Source organism: Chelonoidis abingdonii, chromosome 15 (assembly GCF_003597395.2).
Source record: "Chelonoidis abingdonii isolate Lonesome George chromosome 15, CheloAbing_2.0, whole genome shotgun sequence".
Lineage (NCBI taxonomy): Eukaryota > Metazoa > Chordata > Testudines > Testudinidae > Chelonoidis > Chelonoidis abingdonii.
In genome coordinates, this window is record NC_133783.1 from 37714860 (window position 1) to 37741625 (window position 26766).

At 39.9% G+C, this 26766-nt stretch overlaps 1 protein-coding gene and 1 pseudogene across 4 annotated transcripts in view; both read right to left on the minus strand.

Annotated features, from left to right (window-relative positions):
* INPP5A (inositol polyphosphate-5-phosphatase A) overlaps positions 1-26766 on the minus strand; it is a 427143-nt gene that overhangs the window by 175213 nt on the left and 225164 nt on the right. The window lies entirely within an intron of this gene.
* LOC142047800 (uncharacterized) lies at positions 9740-11625 on the minus strand (annotated as a pseudogene).

The window sequence follows — 26766 nt, forward strand, 5'->3', positions numbered from 1 at the left end:
TTTACTGAGGCCAGAATTTAACCCGAAGTGGAGTTTGTTTTAGTATTTTTTTAAAACCTTTTCCCATTTCTATAATTTGTCTTCTAGTTAGTGATTGGGGGTTGAAGACATGTTAGCAGTCCATGAAATATCAAGAAAAGAGATAAATCTGCTTTTATATTTTGTTATAAAATCTATTAATTCTATTCTCTCTCCCCTCTCCTCCCACAATGTTCAGGAGTTCCTTCAAGAGTTCTTTAAATTTCTTGGCTAAGTTAAATAGAAGCAGTTGAACAGAAAAAAAACCAAGAATCCTTGCCATTACACGAAGTCTTAATGACAAGTTTAAGAGAACCAAAAAAATAGGATGATTTAGTTTTATTTTGTCTTTTTACTTCTCTACTGACTGAGATACCTTCCTGGCAGAGTAGTGTTTTGGCTCAGTGATTGCTGCATTATTTATGAGAAGCTGCACATTTAGAGATTAAACATTTGCTGATTTGTCAAAAGCACAAACATGAGGTCCTGCCCATCTCCTTGACATATTAGTTCATCCAACGGAAAACACTGTCACACACTTAATTGATGAGTACACTTCATTGTGACCCAGGCAACCTGCTCCAGGGTTGCGTTTTTTTTAATGGAGGTGGCAAATAAGAAAAAGCAGGAGACATTCTTGTACAGGACTCAAGGTTAACTATTCTGCAAGGACAGATTGCCAGAAAAAAAAAAACCATTCTGATACAAGATAAAGAAAAAAAAAAAAAAGGAAGAAAAAGGCTGACACCTGCTATTTAATTTCTTAACTTAATGGAATTATATTAGCAATTAATAAAAAGGAGATGCTACTTCATGGCTAAACTTTGATTATATTCTGGCCCTTGGCTTTTTAAAAACCCAGGAAATTACTCTTAAACAGTAATATGCTTATTGAGTTTGTTTGTTTGTTTGTATAGAAGGGTTTATCTTACCTCCCTCATTTGTGTAGATAAAATCCCTTCCCAGAATCACATGAAACCATTCTCACTGTACTTGGAGCACAGCAAAATCAGACATGAAAATCTCTTTGCTAATCTTGATTAAAAATAAGTAATGTAAAATAAAAAGCAGTGCTGCTTTTAAAGAATGACATCAAACAAAGATCACCACTCAAAAAACTCATTTTCAGAATAAATTTTGTAAAATTAAGTTAACATGAAGTTGGCTGAAAATGGGGACATAGTCTGACGTTAGTTTGCAACTATATCTCAAAACCGTGGGCCAGACTCTGATATCCTTACTCACAAGTAATCCCATTTGGAGTAAGGTACTACTCGTGTGAGTAGGGGGGGGGTCTCACAATCTTGCCCTTTCTTATTTAATTTCATTATATGGTGCCAAATTGTGATACATTTAAAATGCCAACCGCCTACATCAATGGGTGGGAGAATTTGAGGGGCTGGCAGTGAAAAGGGGACAGTCCCAATAGCAAGGGAGGGAGGCACTTGCCAAGGGACATTAGGAGTCTCTGGCACCCATTCGCCAGCTGAGGAAAGGGGTCTTGATTGGCTAGCATTCCCCAGCTCCCAGGATTTAGCCCTGCACCGGGACTCTGTACTGCCTCTTTCAGGTCTGTTCCAGCAACCCACCTTATCTAGGAGTTGGAACCCGGCCTGGCAGACACTGTGGGTCTAGATGGCCACCCGTTTAGGGAGCTAGGAAGGAATTTTTTCTCCCATGGACCAAACTGGTGGAGGACCAGGGAGTTTTTTGCCTTCCTCGCAGCACCTGCACACCACAGTGGATTAAGTAGGAACACGCATGGTACCTCAGTGAGGTACTGGGGTAGCGTTGCTTACCCATTGCAACTCCTGGCTTGTTTCCTGTGCAGTTAGGGGAATAAAATGAACGGTTCCAAGAGGTAAAAGGCCTGGGATTTAAGTGATGGGCCTTGGGCTTATGTGACATGTTGGGACCTTGTGGCCTTTGTGGGCTGAGGTCAGACCTTGCGGCCTTTGTGGGCTGAGGTCAGACCTTGCGGCCCTCGTGGGTCCAGGTCCACACTCTGCCGCACCATCTCTCGCCCTCACAGTGGGGAAGGAAGGGTGATAGGACTCAGAGAGAGCTGAGTCCTGGTGGGTAGGTTGAGGAAAGCCTACCCCGTGTTATGGGTTATCTGGTAAGAAGTCCTATAATCCTGGAGCCAGTTGCGGGTTATGGCAAGGAGCCCTGTAACCCTGGTGCCAGGCACAGGTTATATGATAGGGAGCCTTGTAACTCTCGCACTGGTATATATGAGAGTATGGGTGATGGGTGGGTAGTGCCCCTTCCTTGTGCTAAAAGTTTAATAAAAGTTGCAGCCTATTGCTTAATTCTGCGTGTGTGTCTGTCCTCATTTTGCTGCTGTGTCCACTTCTACTGAATAGTGTCTAACACCAAGAGTTCTCCTATTGAAATCAGTGGGAATACTTGCTGACCAAAGAACTTCTCAATGGAAGGGTATTACAATCTAGTCCTTACGTGGTCATTTATTTAGAGAAACTTACTTTACAAAGCTGACAACACAAATATAAATGCAACATGCAATGCTCTGCATCTGATCTATGTCACAGACGAGAGGCAATATAAAGCAGTGGATGCCACAGCTCTTACTTATTTAACTTAGTGAAGTACCATGATTAAGCCACTGAGATCTACTTGTACAAGGATGTAAATTTCAGACTTGATCTGAATTCACTAAAATGAAAAATATGCTTTGTGATGAAAAAGCTTGCAACCTTAATTCAACCCCTTGTGGATACCCAGTATGACAGTCTTTAATTACTTGATCATGTATATTTCTTTGATAAGACCTCTGCCTCATTCAGTGCAGAGGATGGATAGTTCCCATTTAATGAAAAACTATTTAATATTTTGTATTCTGTTCATTGTTCAGGGTGTGGCCCAGCTTCCCTTGATTTCTGCTGCAGCTATGAGTGCTCAGCACTTTTGCAAATCAGATCCCAGGGTCTCATGTCAGGCACCAAAAAATGATGTACACACAATTAGTGACCACCTACAAAAAAATTGGTTTAAGTGACTTGACTAGCCTCACATAGGAATTCTGTGGCAGTGGCAGGGTTAAAATCCAATTCTCTAGTGCAGCACTCAGCTGTCTTAACTAGAAAACCATTCTTTTTCTTCCAGCAGTTCCCTATCTTATACAAAACTTTTACAACAAATGAAGCGGTACTACAGACAGTCTCCTTTACTACACACCAGAGATTCATCTCCAGACCAGGTCCTAGTCTGTGCACTGTATCAGGAAGAGTTCCTGTGGACAAAATAGTATGTGATCATGTAAATGAAGACTGTATAATACTGCCTACACCAGGAGGGGTCAAAATTAAGTTGCACAGACACCCTTAATTTGATATTTCCTAACTTCTGAGTCTTTTAGCATAGGTGTTTTTTGGTTTTTTTTTTTTAGCTTTTTTAAAAAGGCTTTAGGTTTTTTTTTAAAAAAGTAAACTGAAAAAATCAAATTCCATTATGTGGCATCATACTGGCACCCATATGAGTCATCAGCAGAATTGAAACCTTTAGATACATCACACATATCTCTCTGTCTCTTGAACTGATGGAGTAACAGATAGTGGTAATAGGCTGTCATCCTGTATGTGGAACAGCACTAGAGGGAGATGGGACACTTAGCCAGTGGGTTTCACAGCTATTTGCTGGGAACAGAGGCAGATGAGACACACATGTCCTGTTACAGACTCTGGAGCAGCAAGGGTTCTAGTGGGCACAGACTTGTCTGTCCATTCCCCCTAAGCATGACCAGTGGTAGAGCCCGGGGTGATGGGCCATTGGCAGTGGCCTGGAAAGCAAACCTGGCCCAAACTCACTTGGCAGTGCTGGTTCCTGGGTCACAGGGCTGGGCTGGATTCCCCATTCTGGGCATCATTATGGAGCGGCAACTGCGCCAAATTTGAGTGACTGGCATTGCGGCCTTGTGCTTGGGGTCGCAGTGGCATGCAACCCTGTGCACCATATCACAACACCCAGAGTGGGGACCAGGTCCAGCCACTGCCAGGTGAGTGCAGGGCAGCCTCACACTCCAGCCTCGAAAAGGTGCCAGACATAAACCTAAAGGCTGCTGGGCTCCCAGTCTCATTCCCCAACTCCTCCTCCCCAGTCTCTTTATCCAGCCAGTCCCAGTCTCACCTATACATGCTCTCTCTCTGTACCCCCTCCCCCACAGTCTGGCACTTGTCCTCTCTGCATTTGAATCAGGCAACTTCCTCTTCCATGTGCTACCTGGGCCCAGCAGGGTCAATGAGAGCATAGGAAAAAAAGTCTCGCTTTTCTCAGTTCAGCTGCCTGGACCTGGAATGGTCTGCAACATGCCAGAACTGGAAATGCAGGAAAAGTCCTGTTCAGTCGCAGGGCTATAGCATGCCCAATGTGGACAGAATCTTCATGAAACTTAGCTACTAAAATCTAGTAAGTATCTACTGAGCATATGTTAATTGCTATTTTTTAAAAGCTTATAAATTGGCCAGATTTTCCTGGAGATGGCAAAAGATATATCCCTGCCAAATTTCAAGTCTCTGCTCCAAAGATTGGGAGTCTAGATATTTTCAAAGAAAAGATCCTCAGAATTTTTTAACATGGGCAAAATAACATATTTTTCCCTATTCTCATGCTCAGAAATGGCTGGAATTAAAGGAAAAAAAATCAGAACGAGGCAGACATCTGGTATAGAAAATGTCAGCCCAAATGGTTGAAGGGTAGCAAAGTTAAAAGCAACAGAAAACAGGGCCTTATACAGTAGTGGGAAGTGTCAGTCAACTTTAAAAATAATCAGTGCTATCTACTCTGCCTATAATATTTAAATAGTGGATAGCGCAAGTTTTTCTTTTTTTTCTTAATTTTCATGTCAGATGATGAATTAAAACCATGTCAACATTTGGAATCTAGGGGCCTGTCCTCATCAGACTAAAATTTTAAAAGCAAGTGAAAATTTCAGCCTACATTATAGGACTGTGAACCCTTACTGTCCCATCACTTATGACAGTTAAAACTAGACATTAGTAAATATACTAGGGAGGTCCGAAATGACAAGATAGTTCTTTTCTATTATAGATGCCATGATTCTATTAAAAAGAATTGCTATTCACACTCAGGCTACAAGTTTACTTTCTGAAGGTGATGACTTGTTTCATGCTTTGCCCCACTTTTACAGCTTTAATCTTATTCTCTCTAAAGGATTTTATAGCTCATATGTAGAATTACATAACATATAGTTTGGTCTGATAATCAATGTTTGTAACATTAGCAGACTTTCAGCTGACAGTGCGCATAAAGGATCACTGATAACTATTAAATAATACCTTACAGGTTCTCTGTCAGCTTCTGATGCTGCCAACACTAAAAGATATGTTTTGAGTTGGGATATAGTACAATATACACAAGTATATTAATTCTGAACATACCACTCACTAGAGGTAAATGTTAATGGAATGGAAATTATGGTTATCACCGCCTTCCGTATTCAAACGGACTTAATCAAGTTTATGTATAGAAGTGAAAACAAATAAAAAACGACGGAGTGTAGATATGCTATCCACTGCTCTGATTCTAGGGCAATGTAAATGCAAAAAAGGAAATATTTTCCAAGGCCTAAATCATGGATACATCCTTTCCTAGATCAGGTCATGTTGATTCCACTAGAGTACATCAACAGCAGTTACACATACAAATTAAACTTCAGTACTCTGGTTTATTAAGCTGTTTAAGGAACTTATTCACACACTCTGCTCAGCACCATTTTAAGAGGAGGCCCAACTAATTGTTGTTCAGCAGTAATATTTACAGAACATTAAGTACTTCATAGAGAAACTGCACAGCAAATAGAGATTACAAAGGCACTCACATTTTTAGGCCCCAAACATAACTCATCTTTGCAACTGGAAGCTACGGTAGGAAACACATTTCTTATTCTAAATTGGTGGCTATTTAATTGATCATTCTAACACAGTGATTCTCAAAATTTTATACTGGTGACCCCTTTCACATGGCAAGCCTCTGAGTACAACTTCGCTTATGAATTAAAAACACTTTTTTATATATTTAACACCATTATAAATGCTGGAGCAAAGCGAGGTTTGGGGTTGAAGCTGACAGCTCATGACCCCTGACATAATAACCTCATGACCCCTTGAGGGGTCCCAACCCCCAGTTCTAGCAGTTAATAAAACTAAAATAAAACACAGCTCACACTGTAGTGTAGATTCTACACAAACAGTGCAGAAACACGTTAACTAAGTAAATTGGAAGATGCAGTCAAATAGGGGTAGTTACCTACTATATATCTTTAAAGAAAGGTTTATTTATCACACATATTTATTGTTCAGTTTATTGTTCAGTTTATGTAATGCACCTGCCGTTTACAGCAGAATTTAGAAAGCACACTGGTCAACAATAGCCAGAAAACTAAACTCTAGCTGAAGTTTCCAAGTGGTCTTCCTATATAGGATCAAGAATACTGCACCGTGGTAATCCAATCTCAAAGTGCTATGCATGGATAATTTACAGTGAGGTCTGTCTCAGAAGGAAATGCTCTTAACTTGCTAAAACAAACGAATGGAATTAAGCAACTTGTCCCTATATGAACATTCAGAAGCACTTAAGGAACCAGTAAGATCCCAACATTACAAACCAGGTGCTGGTGGTGGTGGTGGTGGTGGGGGGAGCTGTTTTTTCCACCATTGCTTCAGTTCCTCCAACAACTCACCAGCATCACACTTGCCTTGTCTGGGTTAAATTTCAGCTAACTGGTAATCATCCATGTCCCAATCTCAGCCAGATACCCGGAAAATTGAAATCCTTACTATTGGTGTCAGATGACACTGAGATGAAGAACCAAATGTCATCAACATATTGAAGCCCACTCTGTGCATATAAGAGCTAAGTATTATCATCATCCTCATCATCTCCCATAGTAGTCTCAGGAACACATTGAGAAAGAAGGGTAAAAGAATAGAGTGGAGACAAAACCTACAGGATAGTTCTTTGGGGCAGACAAACAAATACTCATTCCTCCCCTCAGGGCATTTTCCAAATAAACAAACAAAACAAACAAACAAATAGCCACTCAAGTGCAAATTTCTCTATTTCTGCCAGTGTCTGTAACTGCATTACCACCTGGTGGTCAAAAGTATCAAAGGCTCCTAAAAGATCTAAATAAAGCAGCAACAACGCCTGAGCTGAGACTACCAACTTAGGGTATGTCTACACTACGAAATTAGGTTGAATTTATAGAAATCAATTTTTTAAAAATCAATTTTATACAGTCGATTATGTGTGTCCCCACTTAAGACCATTAAGAGCATTAACTTGGCAGAGTACATCCACAGGACCGAGGCTAGCGTCGACTTCCGGAGCATTGCACAGTGGTAGCTATCCCACAGTTCCCGCAGTCTCCGCTGCCCATTGGAACTCTGGGTTGAATTCCCAATGCCTGATGGTGCAAAAACATTGTCGTAGGTGGTTCTGGGTACATGTCATCAGCCCCCACTCCTCCCCCACCCTGTGAAAGCAACGGCAAGAAATCATTTCTTGCCTTTTTTCCTGGGTTACCTGTGCAGACGCCATACCACAGCAAGCATGGAGCCCGCTCAGCTCACCGTCACCATATGTCTCCTGGGTGCTGCCCGACGTGGTACTGCATTGCTACACAGCAGCAGCTCATTGCCTTTTGGCAGCAGATGGTGCATTATGACTGGTAGCCATCATCGTCGTTTCCTGGGTGCTCTTGGGTGAGGTTGGCCGGGGGCGCCAGGGCAGATACGTGTGCTCCTGGCTGGTCTCAGTGAGGTCGGCCGGGGGCACCTGGACATAAATGGGAGACGACGATGGCCAGTAGTCGTACTGCACCGTCTTCTGGCAAGCAGCCAGGAAACGACGATGGCTAGCAGTCGTACTGCACCATCTGCTGCCAGCCTAAGATGTATAAGAGAGATGGAGTGGATCAAAACAATAAAGAGACCAGATTTGTTTTGTATTCAGTTGCACCCCCCTTCCTCCATCCCTCCATGAATAGTGGACAGAGGGATAGCTCAGTGGTTTGAGCATTGGCCTGCTAAACACCTGTTTGTGAGTTCAATCCTTGAGGGGGCCATTCTGTGTGACAACCCTGTAAGCCAACTTTGTAAGCCATGTCGTCAGTTGCCCCTCGCAACAGCAGACAATCGTTTCGTGCCTTTTTTCAGCGCAGACGCCATAGCACGGCAAGCATGGAGCCCGCTCAGATCACTGTAGCAATTATGAGCACTGTAAACACCACGCGCATTATCCTGCAGTATATGCAGAACCAGAACATGCAAAAGCAAAACCAGACGAGGAGGCGACAGCAGCTTGGTGACGAGAGTGATGAAGACATGGACACAGAATTCTCTCAAAGTACGGGCCCTGGCAATGTGGACATCATGGTGCTAATGGGGCAGGTTCATGCCATGGAATGCCGATTCTTGGCCCGGGAAACAAGCACAGACTGGTGGGACCGCATAGTGTTGCGTGTCTGGGATGATTCTCAGTGGCTACGAAACTTATGCGTAAGGGCATTTTCATAGAACTTTGTGACTTGCTTTCCCCTGCCCTGAAGTGCAAGAATACCAAGATGAGAGCAGCCCTCACAGTTTACAAGCGAGTGGTGATAGCCCTGTGGAAGCTTGCAATGCCAGACAGCTACCGGTCAGTTAGGCATCAATTTGGAGTGGGCAAATCTACTATGAGGGCTGCTGTGATCCAAGTAGCCAACGCAATCAAAGAGCTGCTGCTCTCAAGGATAGTGACTCTGGGAAATGTGCAGGTCATAGTGGCTGGCTTTGCTGCAGTGGGATTCCCTAACAGTGGGGTGATAGACAGAACCCATATCCCTATCTTGGCACCAGAGCACCAAGCCAGTGAGTTCATAAACAGCAATGGGTACTTTTCAATGGTGCTGCAAGCACTGGTGGATCACAAGGGACGTTTCACCAACATCAACGTGGGAAGGCCGGGAAAGGTACATGACGCTCGCATCTTCAGAAACTCTGGTCTGTTTCAAAAGCTACACCAAGGGACTTTCTTCCCAGACCAAAAAATAACAGTTGGGGATGTTGAAATGCCTATAGTTATCCCTGGGGACCCAGCCTACCCCTGATGCCATGGCTCATGAAGCCATACACAGGCAGCCTGGACAGTAGTCAGGAGCTGTTCAACTATAGGCTGAGCAAGTGCAGAATGTTGGCAGAATGTGCATTTAGATGTTTAAAAGCGTGCTGCCGCAGTTTACTGACTCAGCCAGACCTCAGCAAAACCAATATTCTCATTATTACCGCTTCCTGTGCACTCCACAATATCTGTGAGAGTAAGGGGGAGACGTTTATGGTGGGGTGGGAGGTTGAGGCAAATCGCCTGGCCGCTGATTACATGCAGCCAGACACCAGGGCGGTTAACAGAGTACAGGAGGGTGCAGTCCACATCAGAGAAGCTTTGAAAACTAGTTTCATGACTGGCCAGGTTACGGTGTGAAAGTTCTGTTTGTTTCTCTTTGATGAACCCTCTCGCCCCTTGGTTCACTCTACTTCCCTGTAAGCTAACCACCCTCCCCTCCCCACTTCGATCACCGTTTGCAGAGGCAATAAAGTCACTGTTGCTTCACATTCATGCATTCTTTATTAATTCGTCCCACAAATAGAGGGATAACTGCCAAGGTAGCCCGGGAGACGTGGGGGAGGAGGGAAGCACCAGGTAGGGTGGGGGAGAAGGGAAGGAAAAGGCCACACTGCACTTTAAAACTTATTGAATGCCAGCCTTCTGTTGCTTGGGCAGTCCTCTGGGGTGGAGTGGTTGGGTGCCCGGAGGCCCCCCGATCGCATTCTTGGGCGTCTGAGTGAAGAGGCTATGGAACTTGGGGAGGAGAGTGGCTGGTTACACAGTGGCTGTAGCGGCGGTCTGTGCTCAAGCTGCCTTTCCTGAACCTCAACCATATGCCGGAGCATATCAGTTTGTTCCTCCAGTAGCCTTAGCATTGCCTTTTGCCTTCTGTCACCAAGCTGACACCACCTAACATCTTGAGCCTGCCATCTGTCCTCGCGTTCATATTGGGTTTTCCTGGACTCTGACATTGTCTGCCTCCATGCATTCTGCTGGGCTCTTTCAGTGTGGGAGGACTGCATGAGTTCAGAGAACATTTAACCACGAGTGCATTTTTTTTGCCGTCTAATCTTGGCTAGCGTCTGGGAAGAAGATAGTGTAAGCACTGAAACATTTGCAGATGGTGGAGGGAAAAAAAGGGAGAGACATTTTAGAGAACAATGGGTAGACTCTTTCACGGTAAACCTTGCTGTTAATATTACATAGCACATGTGCTTTCGGTACAATGTCACATTTTGCCTCTTACTGAGAGTATGACGGTTTGGTGTGAAAGATCTTTCACGCAGGGCCGGGCAACAGGAATGGCTTGCAGGCAGCCATCGTCAGATACAGTCTTTTGGCTTCTTTAACCTTCATAACATGTGGAATGGTTTCAAACAGCAGCACCATTTAAAATGGGTTGGCCATTTAAAAGGAGGGGCTGCAGTTTTTGAGTTAACACACAGCACAAACCCAACTAAACCCATAACACACCCAATTCTCTGGGATGATCACTTCACCCCTCTTCTCACCGCATGGCTAACAGCAGGGAACATTTCTGTTCAGCCACAGTCAAACAGCTGAGCAGAACCAGGCACCTCTGAATGTCCACTTAATAAAATCATCCTATTTCAACCAGGTGTCCAGGAATGATATCACTCTCCTGAGAATAACACAGAAAGATAAAGAACGGATGCTGTTTGAATGCCAGCAAAACACCGGGACCATGCACTGCCATGCTTTGTTATGCAATGATTCCAGATTACATGTTACTGGCCTGGTGTGGTAAAGTGTCCTACCATGGAGGATGGAATAAAGCTGCCCTCCCCAGAAACCTTTTGCAAAGACTTTGGGAGTACATCCAGGAGAGCTTTATGGAGATGTCCCTGGAGGATTTCCGCTCCATGCCCAGACACATTAACAGACTTTTCCAGTAGCAGTACTGGCCGCAAATGCCAGGGCAAATTAATCATTAAACACGTGAGTCAGTGAGGCAGCCTTGGATGGGTTCGAGGTGTACTGACTCCAGGTTCAGGGTGAGAAACAGTTCCTGGCTGTTGGGGAAAATGGTTTCGCCACTTCCTTACTGTGAGCTATCTTCTACCTCCTTATCTTCCTTGTCCCCAAAACCCACATCCCTGTTGTGCGCTACTCCATTGACGGAGTCAAAGCACCAGGGTGAGGTAGTGGTGGCTGCACCACCTAGAATGGCATGCAGCTCATTATAGAAGCAACATGTCTGGGGCTCTGACCCAGAGCAGCCATTTGCCTCTCTGGTTTTTTGTAGGCTTGCCTCCGCTCCTTAAGTTTCACGTGGCACTGCTGTGGGTCCCTGTTATATCCTCTGTCCTCCATGCCCTTTGAGATTTTTTTAAATGTTTGGGCATGTTGTCTTTTGGAATGGAGTTCTGATAGCATGGATTCGTTTCCCCATACAGCGATCAGATCCCGTACCTCCCGTTCGGTCCATGCTGGGGCTCTTTTGCGATTCTGGGACTCCATCATGGTCACTTTTGCTGATGAGATCTGCACTCACTGCAGATCGCCATGCTAGCCAAACAGGAAATGAGATTCAAAAATTCACGGGCCTTTTCCGGTCTAACTGACCAGTGCATTGGAGTTGAGAGCGCTGTCTAGACCGGTCACTATGGAGCACTCTAGGATAGGTCCCAGAGGCCAATACCATTGAATTGCAACCACACTACCCCAAATTCGACCCAGCAAGGTCGATTCCAGCACTAATCTCCTTGTCAGGGGAGGAGCACCGAAATCAATTTTAACAGGCCTTTATGTTGAAAATAACTGCTTCGTCATGTGGACGGTGCAGGGTTAAATCGATGTAACACTGCTAAATTCGCCCTAAACTCATAGGGTAGACCAGGCCTTAGTTCATATAGGCCACCTTACCCTTCCATGATAAATGACTTTCAGTCTCCACTAGCTGGGGCAAGATCTGAATTGATGGACTAGAGAGAAAAGGCGCTGTACCAACCCCATGAAGTCATCCAGCCCCTTCCTTAAATATATGTACACATTACAATTTTACACACCATGCCCACAGAGCTATTAAGGCGTCATTGCTAGTGGTTCAGAATTCCATCCAAAGCAGAGATTAAATCTCTCGTCTAGGAATGAAAACAAACATTGATCATAACCAAAATTGCACAACTTACTGTCAGAGTAAAAAATTAATTTTCTGTAAAGTTATACATGAATCTAGTAAGTGGCTTACTATTTGAAAGGAGTTCAAAATGAAAATTTTAAGGTTGGTGTCTATTTTTTCCGACCCTCACCCCCTACTCTAAACTTACAAATAAATGGCTTTGTTTTAACACCTCAAACTCCAGATGCAGCTTTAAACAAAATCTCATACATAGGAAATCAGAACAACAACATAATTAGCAATCTTTTGTGAGAGAAATGAAGCTGCCTAGAGAGAGGAGCTCAAAGCTCCACAAAGCAGGCTGCGTGCTACTAAAAATCTCAGGCACATCCCAAAACAGAAACCTTTGCCAGACATGCATCTAAAATGAGTGCAGGAAGAGAACCCCACTGCCATACAGTGCCTAAAGTCTGCAGCACAGGAGCTCCTCCAAGATGCATAGATAAAGAAGAAGTGATTTGTAGGAAGAGAGGTGAACAAAAAGTGACAGCGTTGGCTGTGTAAAAGGATTATGCTCCAGGTACATGTTTTGGCTGTAAAATCCTAGACATTCTTTCAATATAACCATCATTAATTCTAGTCACAAAGTCAAAGATATCATTATGAATTTCATAAGAATTTATAAATATGGCATGTGTGTCAAAATTCAGGCTGTTATTCGAATGTGCAAGGTGATTTTTTTATGGCAATGTTGTCATTAATGAAACGTCTGCACTTCAAGGGTAACAGACTATTTACACAAACTACCACTACTGATCATTTCCATTCTTTTTAACGCTTAAGGTTCTTACTTTTAAAGTTTTGGTAACATTTTGCAAAAGGATAATATAATTTACTACAGCAATAAACTGTAAATGAGTGTATTTTTGTGGGTGATATATACACATCTATACATACCCATAGATATACATTTGAGAGAAAATAAGGCAGTTTCATTTATATTAATGGTGCTTTACATATTATGCTTTTATTTTGCCAATAATTTATTGCCAAATGTCCATTTTAGTCTTTAATTAGCCATTAGGTAGCTATTCAATACAATATCATAAGTCTATTTCATGATTTCATGCCAAATAGGAGTAATTAATTCAAATGACCTAACAGTGAGACTAATAGAATACTGTAGTCTTGTTGCATGACACATTTGGCATTACAAAAGTATCACTTTTTCCATTATACAGAAATCCTAGTACAAAAATCTGCCAAACTCTACACCCATAAACGTTTTTTTAATAGGTGTTGACACAGGGCTTTTAGAAGTACGTCATTTCAATTGTATAAGTTTAACACTCAAAGGAAATACTATGTACAAAAGTTTAATTACTGTGCAGAGTAAACATTTACTGCATTACCTCAATGAATGTGATAAAGCTATTATATTATATTATGAAATTGCTTTAAATAAATTTAAAATAAATTGCCAATGATGACACAGAAACTGTAATTCATGTAGTCATAAAATCCATAATTAGCTCTAATGAATATTTAAAGTCAAAGTTCAACCCAACTTTTTCAATGTTTAACCTACTATATCAATATAGTTCAAGGAATCCATTTATCATTGAACATGACAATGTCTGAATATTAATTAGCATAGGCCACTGCTGACAGGAAGTCCTTATCTCTTACAACTCTTTTGACTATAGTGCATGTCAACAGTATGTTTGTCATGTCTGATATCATTGATTACCTGCCTGTTTTGCTAAAAACAATTAAAAATATTTTACATATTTATAAACCTGGCTGTCAAGAGTCCTTATTAATTTTCCATTAGTAAAATGCAGTCTATTAGCTGCCATATTTCAGTCAGAGGAAAAGAACCAAATAAGCAATTGCAATAACTCTAGACAGGAAGATGATAATTTTACATAAATGCACTCTTATGGGACAGCAAAGGGGTTACTTTGTCTGGTTTCATTTCCGTAGCAATGAAGTTGGAGAGGTCTCAGATGGAAAATTATTACATTTAAAAGCAAAGTCAGATTCCGGATCTCTTACTTTCCTTAAGAGTAGCCTTAAGGAAGACATTTATTTATTTTTTTCTGATAATGAAAAGTATAAAAGGATGTAAGTAACACTGCTATCTTTTCGTATGGAGTAAAAATCAGGAGTTGCTCTGAGAGGACACAGTAGAGCCCTGGTTCAGTGAAACTCCATTTCTATTGCCAAATTCTGGTCCAATAAATGAATAACCCCTATGTCAGTGCACATATGTAACTCTGCTTTTGCAATAATGAGCACTTGTATTTTGGCCAGCGGCAGCCCCATGCACATTTCACTTTCACTGAGGAAGCACACAACACTCTCCACAACAAGATGCACTGCTCCTGGCAGGTACAAAAATATTTGGTGTGGGAGGGTGTGCATAGGCGTCACCGGTTAGGGCATGTAAAACAAACAGACTGCACACCTGGCTCTGGAACACCCTCCATAGTTCCTGTTACATAGGGTATGTATAGAAACCTTCTTATGGAACTTGCAGGAGTCAGGCTTGAGTGAAAAACTTCTGCCACATACTCCTTCTGTTGTGGTTAGGTTTTCTGGTAGGCACTAATACACATTGTTTTAAAATACTATATTAGTACTAATTATTACTGTCAATCTTTTAATTAAGTAGATGGAAAGCTCAATGAACTGCAATTCCTGTTATTGTGAACCTTCAATTAAGCTGAAGTTGTTCTGTGCAAAAATAAAATAAAATAAAATCTGTGTATGACAGTCTAATTTCCATTTCAGTTCAATAGAACTATTTAGGTATTTAAAGTTAAGCATGTGCAAATATGTTTGCAGGATTGGGGCTATACGTTGTTTAGCCATGCAGCAGTTGCTTGTATTACCACCATGTAATATCTATATGTATATATTTACATTAATGAAAATAAAAGCAATTCCAAACTCCTATTAGAAAAACATACAGTGTTTACTCTAAATTGCACAATAGTTGTGGCAAACTACATGGAAACATCTATTGTAAATTAGTTCAATGGACTCTTACAATGTAATTCTGATACAATTTTATTTCTAAGAAGTGAACAAAAGAAAAGATGTAAGAAGGGGCTGATTCTACTAAATTTGAATAGAAAATGACAAAGTAACTACAAATAATGAGCAATATAAAAGTATATATTTGTCAACTGTGTTCATAGTCCACTTGATCCGGTATGTCCACATTAACACTCAATGTCTATTACTCATTCAAGGTGGATAAAACTGACTGGGTATACAGATCAACTCATTAAAAAATAATCTGTCAGTTTTTATTTGCAAGTAAATTAGGTGTCCAGCAATTTATCATTTCCTGAATTACACTTATCAGCCAAAGTACATATAATTAAACTGCTATTGTGCTTTTTTTTGCATGAGGCCTTGTCTATCTGAAATGCAGACATTTGGAACTTAAATGGACCAAACAATTTCTAACACAGAAATTATTTCAGATCCATACAACCCCGATATAAACTTTAGTTAATCAGTATTTGAACAATTATACTTTTAAGGAGATGTAAAAATACAGTGGACTCCAAATATCCAATGACAAATACAAACATTTAAAAACAGTCACATGACAAAATGCAAAAATTAGATACACCTCTACCCCGATATAACGTGATCCAACATAAAACAAATTCGGATATAACGCGGTAAAGCAGCACTCCGGGGGGGTGGGGCTGCACACTCCGGTGGATCAAAGCAAGTTCGATATAACGCGGTTTCACCTATAACGCGGTAAGATTTTTTAGCTCCCAAGGACCGCATTATATCGAGGTAGAGGTGTAGTTCATACATAAGTTTTCATAACGTGAAATGTAAAAAAACCCCATCAAGCTATGTAAATCACAGCCCCATCCTACCAAGAGCTATGCACTTGTTTAACTTTATACATGTGAGTAGTCCCACCGGCTTAAATTGGACTGTTCATGGGTAAAGTTATACTGGTGTGTAATTTGAGACCATATTTAGGCTCAGGATTCTATTTTTTTCAACCATGAAATCTAAAAGAATTGCACATGTCATAATATGCGCCTAGTATCTGTCATAAAGGTCTGCCTACAAGGTCATATCTTATAGCAGTGCACTACTGATTGCATAGTTGCCAATATACAGGGGCCCTAATTATGGCCCAGAACCCCACTGAGCTACATGCTGTACAGACACAGAACAAAAACTGTTCCGAACCCAGAGATTTTATAATCTAAGTGTAAAACAAGAGACACTAAATGAATCAAGACATTTTCCCCAGGAACAATTTCCCAATTAAGTTCATTGGGTGAGGACCATATAGCCCTCAGCTAACTAGATGGCTGTGCACAGAGCTGGTAAAACAACACACCACCCAGTAACGGAAGGTGGCAGGATGTGGTGGCCCACTTGGTAAGTGGAGTATTTTACTGCAGGCATATTGAAGCAGTACTTCCCCAAACGACACTGGCTACCTGTATGTTTCTGGGTGAAATTTAAAGTATTGGGTTTGACCTTTACAGCTCTACATCACTTGTGACCTAGTCACTGCCTCTCTCATTACACCACAACACAGGCTCTGTCCCACAGGTATAAATAAATACATGCTGCTGACAGGGTGTTCTCAGTGAGCACCCCATAGCTTTGGGATTTGCTCCCCACATGCCTTGGTCTGAAATTGCTCTAATCTGATGACCTTCAGGGCATGTTACAAAGCTCACTGTTTCCCCCTGACAACTGAAGATGGGAGTGAGAGTGGTAATAATGGTGTAGAGTGCAGAACTGTTCATAGGCAAGAGGGATTTGAATTTTTAAATTGCTAGGCTCATGACTACTGGATTATTATAAACTGTTCTGCTGCATTTAGGGAGTATTTTATATTATGTCCAGGATGCTGCCTAGAGCCTATGGATACACTTTTTTAGCATTTTTATAAATCCAAATAAACAACAGTAAAACCAGTTGAGACCCCACCACCCACCCTCTTCACACACCTCCCCTCCTGCAGCAGGCTTCCTCTAGTCTGAAGTTTTCTTTTTGAGGGAGGGAGGAGGCCCAGTGCCCTGTGTTTACACAGAGGACAGCAGGCTGTTAAAACACCCATGGCAACTTCAAGGGCATCTGTTACGTGCCTGAGTGCTCTGCAAGGACGAGGCCCACACACACAGTGAGTTATTTGGCTTTAATGAAGGTAAAGTGACACATCCGCAATGGGGACCCTGGGCGTTGCTGTCACTTAGGCAGGGAACCCAGCACCGAAGCTCAGCTCGGCCTGGGTCNGCCTGGGTCGGAGTCCAAAGGCGGACCGGGAGCATACAGCTATATATACACAATACAAAAGCAACTCATACATATGCAAAAAGGGAATTCCCACAGGCTATGTCCGCCCTTTGGCCTAAGGCCATACAAACTGGTTTCAACCAGTTAAAAGCAAGTTATAACTGGCATGCCGTGTCCTACAATGACCGGCCACTTAGCAAGCAGGGGCTTTGCACAAGGCCTCCGAGAAAGCGGAGACACCCTAGCTAGGCCGTGACACAGTCTTCCGCAGTCCCCTACAGCATCTCTTCCAATTTCTGTATCAAGTCTCCTGTTTCCATTAACTGATTTTCTCTCTGTGGCAGGTTGGTGTCTCCAGAGTATGCCCCTTATCGTGAAGTACTAAAAATCTAGAGAAATTACTAAAATAAACATTTTCTTACTTAATACTGAGTGTCACAAAATACACCATGTAGATTTATGCATTGTATTTTGAGTCCCACCAAATGTATTATGCAGTACATGAAACCTCAATAGATTTTACAGATCTTGAGGTTCTCCAGAGAAGTGTCTTTCCCACTACCCCACTGCAAAAACTGATAATGGATTGAGCCAAAATAAAACACAGTTTTTCTAAAGATAGCCTTTTCTCTCTGATCCTACCTTGTCCAGTTGTTAGCTACCCATAACCTATGTCACCAATGTGGTATTCAGCCTCATTTTAACAATTTTAATAGCAAAACCATGGGACTTTAAAAATAATATGACAATAGCAGGCATTCACTCATATATAAAGGAGGGGTTGCCAGTTTGCTAACAGTTCAAACTAATTAATTGAGCAGTGAAATGCTTAGTCATGTAATATGCACAATTTGTGGCCAGAAGCAGGACAATTTGATATATACCTTCTGGATGTGGAATATTCAGCTCAGGTATTGAACTTCACAGAAAATATTAAACAGGTTTTATATCTATATATGTCTCTCTCTCTCTCTCTCTCTCTCTCTCTAACTTGTTTAATAATATTTTCTGTGAAGTTCAATACCTGAAACTGAATATTCCGCATGTGGATATTGAAGGTACTTTTTCCATTATATTTGTTCAGGATGACCCATCAAAACTCCCTCGTGACCCCACAAATCATATGTTATGTGACCAGCTAACTCATAGAATATAACAATACATTCACTACATTAAGCCAGCAAGCACTGGATACGTTATTCCAAATGGTTTCCAATGGTATATATTTCCTAAATCTCTAATTCTTTGTTCAAACAATGAGCCATTGGCTTGTATATGCTTGTTGAGTCTATATATACTTATAAACAATAAAACAAAATTTCACTGACGAGTATAGAAATTATCTAGCAATCGTTTAGTCTAGGATAGATTGGAATCCCTGTTCAGGTCTACAATAAGTGCTGACAAACTGTGTGTGATTTCACCATCCTCAGTCTGTTTTTCCCCATCTGAGTATCTCAACAAGAGAACATGATGCCATATCTGAAGATCTGCACTGACTTAGGAGCATAGTCCTGGAGTCATTACAATGAGACCAGCCAACATCCCCCTCTCTTTGAGGAAAATTCAACTCAAGTATTTCTGCTGACTGCAGATGTCAGCGGGTAAATTTGCAAAAGCACTTAAATCACATTGATTTTGATTTTTATGATTTAAAGACAACTAATGAACAAAATGTGTGCTCCTGTATTAACTTGAAACATTTCTAACACCTTCCATGTATACTTTCATTGCTATATCAAAGTAACAAATGCAAACTCGCATTCCGTTTTCAAAGAGTTTTTATGATTCAGTTCTTTAAAAAGAACTGAACAAATTAATTAACGGAATTACAATTGTGCATAAAAGTATTGATAAGAAAATGAATAATCCATCCGCCATCTATTGCAATGCAAAATAATATCATCTATGCCTTTTGATACTAACAACATTCAGACAAGAGTGCTAACATTTTAAATTTTAATCAGTTTAGTAAAATCACACGAGTTTTTCTCCTTAAAGAGATATTACTTACAGATAGATATAACCCATAGATTAAAACAGAACATTCAATAGCTAAGAAAGGGAAAATGTGAATACCTAACAGTTAAGAGGGAAATGTTATCCAGTGATCAGAGCAGGATTCATGGATTCTATTCTCAGCTCAATCACTGGATTTACAGTGGAATCTTGAACAAATCACTTACTCTCTATTATTACTTAATATTTATATTACAGTAAAACCAAGAGATACCAATCAGGATAAGTGACCACACTGTGTGTGGTACTGTACAATCACACAGGAAGGCACAGTCCTATTCAATCTCCAGGGGAATTACAAAGGTGTAACTGGAGGCAAAATTTCCAATAGGAATTTAGGGCTAAATTCAGAATTAATTTACATCCAAGCAATCTCTTAATGATTATGACTAAGAGGGGTGCAAGTTAGGATAGAGTTTGGCCCTTATTTAATCATTCTGATGATGATGATGATGATGATGATGCATGAGTCAGAACAAAATCCAGCTCTTTTTCCTTTAGTTGAATTGGCTCTTCAGTACAGGAAGAAAAAGGAGCAAATGTATTTTTGTCAGTAAATGCAGCAGATATGACACTAAGCAGACACAGGGAACAGATCTATTGAGAAAGAAAGTGCTATTTTTAAAGTTACTTGGCAGTGTAAAACCTCAAAGTGAGCCAAAAAAAGAGTGAGCAGTCATTGGTTCTTGAAAAACAAAGGGCTAAATATTTTATGAATATCTTGAACAGGTGTAACAAAGCAGAATTTATCACGCTGATACTTGTCTGCTATGAAAAAATGCAGAACTTGCATTTTTACAGACAATCTTTACTTTTTACATTTGGTGAAAAAATAAAAACATATTAACTAGTAACTAAATTTAACTGAAAGTACCCGTGTCACTTATTCAACGTGTGCAACCTCCCCCCTCTTGTGGTTGATTTTTGAATGTGCTTTAAATTTACATAACTAAACAACAAACTGCTTTGGGCGTATAGAGGTTACTTAAAGGTGCACTATGGTTTGTGTTTTAATGCATCTCAAATTTCACTTCAGCCTCCAGACATGAGTAATTAAAGTTATGAAAAGATGCCGAAAACTTTAAAATCAACTCTGAAGATTGTGTTGCTGAGCTTGGCAAGGACAAATTTCACGTTGATGGTAATGTGCTGTTCTGTACTGTATGCAGCAATGCTGTAGATTATGTTCAAAGAAAGACAATTGTAGAAAACATGGGAAGTGCTAAACATAAACTGAATGAAAAGGAACTAAAACAAGAGGCTGAAACAGTAGAGCCATCAACAACAGTAAAGAAACAATGCAATGTGACTGGATCATTCCAGCATTTTTGTGCATCTCAATTTTTTTCCCCCTGAAAATACAGACATGGACGTATTTGGTACGTGTATGAAATACAAATTGCAATTTTATTAATTTTATTATAATGATTGATGGCACTGATAGGCTTCGAACTTGCTTAAAAATTGTAAATATATCAGTAAAACATTGGGTTCAACTGATAGGTATCGCTTTTATGGTTGGGGAAACTAATGTTCAGCATTTCATTTTAATTACGGAAAAATGTGAATTTTTATGTTTTTTTTTAAATTAGAGAATTTTGGATTTTTTTAATCATGGAAAACAAGGATCCCTGGTGATGACTCAGGATTCTGAAAGACTCAAGCTTGACTCAGATTCAGGCTGACTTTGCAGGATACAATAAACCTGGAAGCACACAATGCCATTTTTTATAACCACTTTTCAGAAGGGAAGTGCAGTTGAAGCACTTCTTGTTTCTCCCTATTCTCAAATATTTTACAAGTGTAACCAAAGGTCACACTGCTTCGAACAACAGTAGCTTCACCTCTTATAGAAATTACTTTGCTGCTTATGTTTATGCATTTGAATCAATTGCCAGTTCATTGTGGGACAAACCACTAGTTTCACTGTGCAGGTCAAGTAGATGAACTGTACACCGGAGACGTCTGCAGAGAATTAGGAAAGCCAAAAGTCTGCCCCAGACCCTGGAATAGCAGGAGAGTTGCTCTGAAGCTGTGCACTTAGCCTCTACAATTGCTAGATTCTCCCACTCATAGGGTAGGGACGTTGGCCTGTGAATCCGCATACTTTGATATCCAATAACCATGACCCTTAAAAATGTTACATGATACACATGTTGTAACTTCAGTGGCATTACAATACGGATGCATTTGACCAAATGAGAACTTCTATCCACTTCTGGGGGGACAAAAAATAGATTTCTTATTTTTTTTAAAAGAACTTCAAACTTTTATTTTGTGGGAAACTTAAGACTGAACCACTCTTATGTTCACTTGACTTTAGACAATTATAATTTAGACAACACTTGGCTTTACATCAATTTAGTATTACATAGATCTCTTAAATAATAGACTCAGGGATGGCAAATTCAATTTGATAGATAAGACACCATTATTGCCCATTTCATTTTGTATTATCCAGGTCAGCCCAGCACAGGAAGGGTATCATGTGGTAAAAGACTCTATTTAGCATGTCACAGTCACCGGAGGTTGTTTTGTATCTCCAAGAACCTTTGTAACTGCCTCAAAATAAGAGATGATTGATTTACAAAGTACCGAATTCCAAATTTCATATTCTAGGGCTAAACAAGAAATAATTGGACAAAGCTGTCCCCCTGTCTGACCCACCACAATCAAGCCCCTTTCAAGGTTGACTGCCTGCATGAGAAATATGTGCATAATTTCATTTTGTCTCCCGTCCAACATCCAATGTTAGAAGTTAATTAAATTGCTTGTCCATTGTATTCATCCACTTACAAAGTTAATGATATTCTGTTCCTGAATTAAAGAGAATTTTATAAAGCCTGCACTATGGAACCTGGCATGCTGTACATTGAGAAGCTGAACTCTGTCATAGCTCCTGATTGCAACTCTTCTAATTAGGAAACAAAATGAATGTTTCTGTGTCTGCCAATGCAGAGGACAAGTCATTCCAACAGTGAGGCTAAATGCTTTGTACAATTGCAACTTAATAATATCTCATGTTTGACTATAATAAATTCTGCAGGATTAATAAACCTGTTAAATTTTTAAATTACCATAACAAAGATGAACTGCAGTGTAACAAGACAGTCTTTAAAAAAAAAAAAAAGACACAGTTTTGAGAGAAAGAAGTGGCTTTTTGCAAGAACATCAGGCCCTGCATATATACAAATCATTAGGGTATTCTTGGTTACAATGTGGGTAATCAGAGGATTCAAGAATTTTAAAATCATAGCAGGAAGGCAGTACATGCACTGAGATCCGCCAAGATGCTAAAGAAACTAAAATTAATAATTTTACTCAAACTTGGCCTAGCTGTGTGGGTCTGACTGCAGTGCTGATAGAGCTCCCTAAAAATCTTACAATCCAAAATTCTGATTCAACAATCATCAGGCTCAAATAAGATGATATCTGTATAGGCAGCTTCTGGCACCCAGGCAATGTCATGGTAAATTACACTGCAACTTTACATGTGGTCAGAGGACAGAAGTGACGGAGAGTAAAGGCTACCACATACCATCCTCCTGTTGAGAAGGTACTGTATGGTGTCAACTGGAAGCTGTATCTCTAAGGGCCGGTCTACACTAGGGGGGAAAATCGATCTAAGATACGCAACTTCAGCTACGTGAATAGTGTAGCTGAAGTAGAATCTCTTAGATCGGAGTTACCTACTGTCCTCACGGCATGGGATCGACATCCGCGGCTCCCCCTGTCAACTCCGCTACCACTGTTTGCGTTGGTGGAGTTCCGGAGTCGACAGGAGCTCATTCGGGGATCGATATATCGTGTCTGGATGAGACGCAATATATCGATCCCCGAGAAATCGATAGCTATCTGCCGATATGGCCAGTAGTGAAGACGTACCCTAAGCAAACTATGTAGTAGAGGCTGGTGACAACTGGATAGGAATAGCTAACTGATTAGGTTAGGAAAGGGGCCACACAATAACACACTGCTGATGCAACCTTCCTACCTGGAGGAAGCAAAGCACAACAAAGTTGAGAATGGCAGGACTTGGAAAAGTAAAGAGTTACAAGGACTCAGCACTTTCTTTCCCTTCTAATGCCACTCTTTAGTCACCAGGCCTGCCAGTAATGGTACCTTGCTATCCTCCCCAGTGTCTCACAGAGAGACACAAAAAGCCTGGCAGTGTGGCTTACTTTGCCTGCCTGTATCAGATGACATTAAAATTACGCTTCCTTTCATAAGAGTAAAAGTCAGTTTTATCAGCATTTACAACAATCATTTTTTAAAAATAAATCAGATAAATCAATCACTCTTAGCTTGCACTGAGTCTGACATGTGTAGCTCCTTCTGCAAACAATTTTCAATACTGTAAAAATGGGATTCAGTGGGATTGTATCAGTTTTTACCTAAACCAGAAACTCTAAGTACCCAATAAAAAAAAAAAAAAGAGCTTAAACCTAGAATAGAAATAGACAAAAACATTTCCCAGTTGTGCATTTATTGAGGGCGTGTAGTGGCAGTGTTGCCTTTCTTGTGAAATTACTTATGGAATTTTGTATTGTGCTAGTAAGGCAGCAAGGCAAAGCGTTTGTTGTTACTACTGGATTTTCTGATGTAGGATCAACAGGTAAAATTTGGAGGTACATTTTTTTTCTTTTGTGCAAGTTGATTTTAAAAAAATCTGGCTATGCAGATTACCTATGTTGTCTTGTTCCAAAACAGACTACATTTACACTTTTAAAAGAATATTTTCACTAATATAACTTCTGTACACTGAAACTCAGTGAATATCACCACCAATAAAAAGTATTTAGTACAGCAATCACAATTGTGCTTTTAATTATGAAAATAACTTGATTAAGTTATGCTCTTTGAATCTAAAAATGCAATCAATGAAATTTCATGTTAATTAAATCATGTAAGAAATTTGCATCATAATTAAAACCTCAGTACTTTCTTTGATCTTTCAGAGCTTTCCAATCACAATTTCAATCTCATAATTTTTAGTAGGTATCATATCCCGCGCATTATATGTATAAATTAATTAAAATAAAATGCATTTTTAAGAGATGGCCAATAATTTAACATAAACTGTTTACAAACTACTGTCATTCATTAGGATTGTTCCTGTGCACATACTGTTACTGAAAAGCTTTAATTGATTTTTAAAATTACAATAATGTGCTGTAATCACTTCCTACTTTTCCTCCTAATAACTTAGTGCAAGTGCTTGATTTTCCTTAGCATAAGGGAGGCCCCACTAGTGCTGCTGGCAATGCTGCGCATTTCAAAGGAGTGGTGGTAGTTGGATGTCATTCCTCACTTCTGTTTACCAGCTAACACAATGACAGTAGCATAAGCAGATCACGCACTACACATTTTGTGCAGGTGGGCTGTAGCATGTGCTTCTTCTGTGTGTTCTTTAGAGAGCACCGCTGGAAGTATCATACAAGCAAACAGCACTGCCCCCACCTAAGTGCTCCACTGGCTCTTAGAGCAATAATTTAGTGCAATTTACAAACTACAAATTTTTTTTTGCTTGTTTTGAATGATTTGAAGCAGAGAAACAGATCCTCAGTACCATGTTATTGATGGAAGATCTTTTATCAAAAAAAGAAATATAAACTAGAGTCTTGCAACAAGGGCCAAGTATAATCTAGAGTAAACTGCACTGCTAAAATATTAAAAGTAATGTTCTGTGCAGTTAGGCACTTATTTTTAAGAAAAGCAAGACAAAAGATCCTAAATTCAAATTTGATTACATGAAAGATGTCAACATCTTTTTTATTATTATTTAATTTAGTATTAACCCTTATTATTATCAACTTTCTTGTTGTACCCACTAAATACTATGGATTACAATATCTTCTTCCCTATTATGCAGTTTAACTTCTATAGAATGATTTGGGACAAAACAGAAATGCATTATAAAACAATGAATAGACAAACTGCCCACTATAATACATACAAATAACCCTTAGAAAATGTCTTCACAACTGATAGAGGAATAAAAATTAAAAATAGTAATGGGTATTGATTTTACTGTATATAAACAGACAAGATTCATTACCCCAATTATCATTTTGCATAAAAATCTAATCCATTTTCCAAACAAACATGGGAATTAAGATGTGATTTACAGACTCACTAATTACATATTTATGCTGCACATATACATACAGTATTTATATAGAGTATATTTATATTCAATCTCTTTCAAATAATATATGACAAGAGGAGAGAATAACCTACAGACTAAGTGTATATGAAATATTAAAACTTGCACAGGAATTTATTCCAGTAGATAGTTACTGTATGGAAGCCATCAGCACACAAACTTAGTTGCGGATTGCTCTCACGTTATTGAAACAGAGGATTAAAAGATACTATGGGTGGAGAAAAGCAAAATGAGGAAACAAAAGCAGTCACTAACTATAGACTAGCTATATATCTGACTTGAGTAGACACCAGCATATTAAATGTAGAGATCAAAGGTCAAAGATGGAGAAGGGAAAAAGTATAACTGAAAATATCTATCATGAAACACTGAAAAAGCAGGTTTGGAGGCTCCTTCTGCTTTTTAAAATCTAGTCTAGTTGCATCTTTCCCAACTGCTCTGCCAATTGCACTTAAATTTATTTTCCTTGGTGTTAAAAGGCTTCAGTCCTGATGCATATTTGTTTTTCAATCTCTTTACCAAGATCAGGTATTATGAATTATTCTATGATTTAAGGTGTGATGTAGGCTTTAATCTAATGAGTTCTGAGCATAATCCACCATGTTTGCTTTCCTTTTCTTTTTCTTTCCTGCTATCTTTTCAAGCCATCTAACCAAAATCATCTCTCTCTGATCAGGGCTGCTAGATTCAAACCAAGCTACTAACAAGTGAAAGATTAATCCACTGATCCATTAGAATAATAGTTTCAAGGTTTTATTACCACAACAGTTTCTGAATAGTGATGCTACAAAAAAAAGTGGTTCTAAAAACCTGTGGCAGATACCTTGCTGCCATGTATAAAGGTAAGTTGCTATCCGAATGACTAAAATCAATTTTTGTAGTTTTATCTGAGCATCATATTTATTAACCTATGAAAATATAACAAGTATTTCACATCCATGAAATCCTTGTGAACTAGTCCATCATCCAGACTGAAACAAACAAATCTTGGACACACACAAACACTGTTGTGTCAGTAATAGTCTACATATAAAACTTACCTAACAATATCTCATAAGCA